This window comes from Erythranthe guttata, chromosome 1 (genome assembly GCF_056151865.1).
Source record: "Erythranthe guttata isolate IM_541 chromosome 1, IM_541, whole genome shotgun sequence".
Taxonomy (NCBI): Eukaryota; Viridiplantae; Streptophyta; class Magnoliopsida; order Lamiales; family Phrymaceae; genus Erythranthe; species Erythranthe guttata.
Genome location: NC_142533.1, coordinates 12,267,104 through 12,273,036, shown reverse-complemented (window position 1 = coordinate 12,273,036; position 5,933 = coordinate 12,267,104). Strand labels below are relative to the sequence as shown.

Below are 5,933 nucleotides of genomic sequence, written 5' to 3'. Positions count from 1 at the left end.
CAAAAATATCTTCTTTTGGGTATTGAATACTTTGCATTTTCGAAAAAAACTTTCTTAGCTGACTTTAGCCGAATAAATGTTTCGTTGGAAACAAGCTTCGAGGGGAGGTTTTTCGGTCGAGTGCTACAGTCTCACTATCGGTTTTTGGTTCGAGAAGAAATTAGAGTTTTGGAAAGGTTATTTTGGTGAATAATTCGGAAATCACTAATGGAGGCATGAGAATAGCGAATTATGAAACTTACTATATTATAGTAGGGGTTAACTACGATCCATAAAGATAATGAGTTAAAAAGGTACGAAAAGAAAATGCTACGGTTTAATATTACATCACCAAAAGAAAACCCAAAATATATGGCATCGTTCATAGGTCCTCGTACAACTTCCAAAAACCCCGGGCAAGACCTCGATCCACTACTCGACCCATCCCGGTTGCGGATTACAACTACCAGACATTAAAAGACATCTATATGAGCTATACAGCTCAGTAAGAAATCCGATGAAGTATCGAACTTTAAAAATACGTTGTATATATAATATATAATATTATATACCCATTCTTACCCACGTTCCATACAACAACACAAGACAATCGGTAAAACCACATAACTTCACGAAAACACATCGTTCGTACAAAATCACGTACTTATGCAAAATGACTAAACTGCCCTTTTTTTATGAAAATCATGAAAAACACCTTTTTCGTTTTATCGGATCTGTGAAAGATTAATTTATGTATCTGGATAACAAACCTGTTACGAGCCGGTTTTCACTAAGTGGGATCAAACCACAACACACATCATCTTAGTTGGATACCGGCCCTCTATATCCGAGTTGTTTATTACCCGGTATTCCATTAATCTTTCAATTTTAAAAACCTTTAAATGCAACTTTTCGAAATCATGCTTATGACCCACACATAAACATCACAAATATCAATCAAGTGCCACCAATTCACACCAATATCACAATTACCACACATTTATAGTTTGGGCAATAAATCCCCAAATTCATACACATAAACACACGGCACACACACATATATACATTCAGCACGTACACACACACTTATTCAGCACACACACACACTTATGCAAAACATCACCATTTAATATCAAACCATGCTTGTAAAGCAAGTACCACTTTTTTCACCTTTCATTTAATGAACTTATTACCACACCTAGGTAATAATCCGTTCCCATAAATTCCAATAGTAGTAACCACATCCATGCAGCCATTTTAAGGTATAAAATCTCAAATCTCATCACTCATAAATGACATGCAAAATGTCTTAATTTCGAAATGATAGCAAACTAATTCCCGAAAAATTCCCAATTCAAATACTAGAATTCCTAACTGACCCAATTTCAGTTTCTGAAATTATTTTAAATTTTCACAAAGTTTCGAATTTTCTTGAAATTAAAACTAGAAAATTCCCTTCTCCTTTAAAAACTCAAAAAAACTCTAATATAACTTTAATTACTTTAAAACCTTTGTAAAGAAAACTTTTCCCCATTTAATACTTGCTGGAAAAACAGATTCGAACTTTAGAAATGAGAGATTTTTTGGAAATTGCAGTTTTGACCCCAAAGTTTCAAGATTTACACATGCAACCACACTAGAAGTTCAAAAATCACTTTTTCAAGAAAAACCCCTAACAAATCTGAAATTTTACTTTATTGGATGCAGAAAACGAAGTTGAAAAGTTACTTCATGCAGAAATTCTGAAAATTACATATTTTACCCCAAAATCTCTAGATCTATACATGCAAGGCCACTAGAAGTTCAAAAATCACTTTTTCTTGCGAAACTCCTTTAAATCCGAGATTTTTGTTCAATAAATGCTGGAAAACAGTTTTGAAAACACATTTAGGACTGACTCTTCAAAAATTACAGATTTTCCCCAAAAATCTTTCGATTTACACATGCAACCCCATAAAAGTTAAAAATTCATTTTTTCTTGAAACCCCTTTTTGAAATCTGAAATTTTTTAATTCTTTTGGCCAATAAAAGTTGTATCTACCCACTACCAACATAGATGATGCATGCAAGAACAAGAAATCAACATTAGACACTTCTTTTCCATTTTCCCCCAAAAAGCCCTAAATTTTCAAAATCACTCGCAATCTTTTAGAAATTTTTGAAAACTATTTTAATACTATTGATGCCATTCAATTGCAGCATGAAATCAGAATTTCTTACCTTAAAATCGAAGAGAAGAAATAACCGTAAGAAGAGAGGCTTTCAAGCACCAAAATCTAACCAAGCTACTTTGATTGTAAATGAGATGGTGTGAGCTTCAAGGAGGGACGAGTTGTGATCTCCCGAAAGAAGGCAAGTGGTTTTGATGGTGTGTTTGGAGTAGTCTATGGCAAGGGTTAAATAGGGAACCTTCATCTTATTTTTGGGATTTTCTTGAAAATGGGAGGTGAGCTAGCTGGAAGAAAGAGAAGGCCGATGATGGTGGTGATTGCTTCGGTGGAGAGAAATGGAGAAGACAAGTAATGGGTGTATGTGGAAGAAGGAGAAATGAGAGTGTCTTTTGGGTTACTTTGAGCATGTGATTATAGGAATGATATAGGGTGTGCCAAGTGTAAAGGCAGGCACACTTACTTACTAATTATTTTATTTAAAAGTAAATACAACTTGCATAAACACCACACACACACAATCCGGACACATACACATACACACACCTTCGGTCATATACTTATATATATATACACTCAAACATATATATATATATATATATATATATATATATATATATATATATATATATATATATATATATATATATATATATATATATATATATATATATATATATATATATATATATTGCATGTAGTAGTATATAGGTATGTATATGCATGTGCATGTATGTACGCAGTGGCGTATCTAGTGTGGTCCAAGGGTGTGCTACTGCACACCCTTGATTTAAAAAAAAAAAAAATTCCTATATATTTAGTAATATATAACTGCAAATGTAAAACTTGGACACTGCAATGTTGTAGCTTAACTGGTTAAGTGCTCTATATGTTCTTCTCAGAGATACAGGGTTCCAGACCCGAGAGTCTGATTATTTTTCTTTTTATTTCTAATTTTCCATTACATACAATATTTCAATTGTTTTAAAAAATGTTGAATATGTGGGTATTTTTTAATATTTAAAAAATAATCTCCAAATATAACATATATTTTGTTATTTGTAACTTTAATTTATTTACAATTTCTTTAATATTAAATATAATATAAATTATTCCAAAATTCAATACTTCAATTGCTTTAAAAAATGTTGAATATGTAGGTATTTTTTAATATTTAAAAACAAATCTCCCAATATAACATATATTTTGCTATTTGTAACTTTAATTTATTTACCATTTCTTTAATATTAAATATATCATAAATTATTCCAAAATTCTAAATATTGTTTATATATTTATTATTTCAATTTTTTTTCTATATTTACAACTATGTGGGTTTTTTTTTTCTTTTTGAAAATTCAAAATCTGCTAATGAAACGTACATTTTGTCACTTGCAACTTTAATATGTTTACCACTCCTTTAACATTTTCACCAATTTTATGTCTAAATATTTCCTAAATTTGCCAAAAAATGGTAAAATAATCCCTTTAAATTTAAAAATTTTAAAGATTTTTTATTATTTAATGTGTACAATATTCCAAAAAAAAAAATCGGGGGCGCTGCCCCCGAACCCCCGTAAACTATTAGCCAAGCATTATATTTTTTACTATATTTAATTTCGAACACCCTTGGCAAAAATCCTGGATTCGCCACTGTATGTACGTATATACTATATTAATATTTCACAATAGTTACCATATTTCGAAAACAATCACCAAATAATCAAGACATGTAATTATTCACATAAGTCACGAAATTTACGAAATTCCTAGAATTTCGGTTTACGGAAATGATACTAAATCACATAGTTCACACATGTATATTTACTCACGAATTTCATATAAATGAAATTGTCACATTAAATAACGCATGTAATTATTCACGTAAGTCACATAATTCGATTCACGTAGTGCACATAATTAATATCACGTAATAATATTACCTAAGGATTCTTGGATTTTAGGGTTTTCGGGTTTTGAAAAGGCTCCGTGTTATAATATACATGAATGTTTCCTTTATTTATAATAAATATTAAAGGGATGGGGTTATTGGTGAAAGATATATAGCCACAAAACCTAGAATAATAAAGATGTTTGGTTGGGGATTTATGCATAAAAAACCCTTTGAGAAAAGCCCACACCCATTTTGAGCTATTATGTTTTCCTGCTTTGCCCCTGTCCGCCACATCATCACAGGGTCACACGCTAAACATTTTTTTCTTTTTTTTTCTTCTTTTCTATACCAGTTTTCTTAATCGACTATAGAGCATAGTCTATTAGCCTTAATCGACTATAGAGCATAGTCTATTAGCCTTAATCGACTATGCTTCATAGTCGATTAAGGAAATTCTTTATTTTTTTTTTCTATCAGTATATTAATCAACTATGATGAAGCATAGTCGATCAAAAGTCTGCTAGTAAAAAATAACAAATTAAAACAGAAAAATAATGCAAGATGAACTATATTTTACAAAAAAAGAAAAAATATAAGAACATTATAATTGATTTATACAATTAGAATCAATAAACAAAAAAAAAACCAAAAAAAAGAAAGAAAGAAAATTGGAGTCGATCAACCTTAATCGACTACTAGAGCATAGTTGATTAAGAATCTGCTACTAAAAATAACAAATCACAACTGCAAAAAAATGCAAAATCAATTATATATTACAAAACAAAAAATATACAAACACTATAATTGATTTATACAATTGGAATCAATAAACGAAAAATCCAAAAAAAAGTTAAAAAAAAAAAATTGAAGTCGATCAACCTTAATCGACTACCAGAACATAGTCGATTAGCTTAATTTCGCGCAGGTTTTTTTGGTGGATTTTCTCATGCCTCATCCTCATAGCCGTCAACCCGCTGCGTCTTCAACGACGAGCGTCAGTCATCATCTTCAACGTCGTCATGGAAACCACCGCCGCGAACCACAGATCCATCACCACCCTTCACGCGGCGGCGGGAGGCGATGACAAACACTCTTCACTACCACCACCACCACCACCACCACTCGACGTCTTGCTTTTCTTCCGAATTCAAGTCGAGAAAAGAAGAGAGAACAGAGAAGACGAGAAGACGAGAAGAGGGAAGACGAGAAAAGAAGAATAGAGAAAGGCAAATGAAATGTGTTAGGGTTTTGAAGAGATTTAATATTAATAAGGGTGGTTTGGGAATTATTAAAATAATATTTGGGTAGGATTAGCTAAGGGGGTTTTCTCTAATTATTTTTGGGTGGGGGTGTTTCCTTAACTCATTTTCCTAGATGAGGGGGTTCTTGCTAATTATCCCCATAATCAATTTAGAGGGTGTTTGGCTAAGCTTATAAGATGTTAAAATGAGCTTATAAGATGTTTTAGAGCTTATAAGCTCTTCCAAAGTGTTTGTTAAATTTTAAAAAAAAGATCTTAATATTTTTTAACATAAGCTGTTGGAGACCAAATAAGATCTTTTTAAATAAGTACATCTACCCCACATTTTTATTTAAGATCTTATAATGAGTAAAAATAGGAAATAAGCTCATTATCCAAACACTCTAAAAATTAATCATAAAAATAAGACGTAGCAGCTTATCAGCTCTAAAAACATCTTATCAGACGTAAGAACAAATTATAAACCTCCTTTCTATATAATATATTAATTGAATATCAAATTATAATAGATTGCATACAAATTGAAAGGGAAAAAACAAATATATTATTGCAAAAAAGTAATATTTTATTTTGTAATATAATCTCTCATAAGTGAATTTCATTTAACAAACATCATAATTGACGGAAAAAA

General features: G+C 31.0%; 1 long non-coding RNA gene across 1 annotated transcript; it reads right to left on the bottom strand.

The window, feature by feature from the left end:
- Window positions 1-220: 220 nt before the first annotated feature.
- Window positions 221-2,496, bottom strand: LOC148772849 (uncharacterized). Its single transcript, XR_016032958.1, has 2 exons — window positions 2,200-2,496; window positions 221-442 (listed from the first exon to the last, which is right to left on the bottom strand). It is a non-coding gene; the product is annotated as an uncharacterized LOC148772849 (long non-coding RNA).
- Between the last annotated feature and the right edge of the window lie 3,437 nt (window positions 2,497-5,933).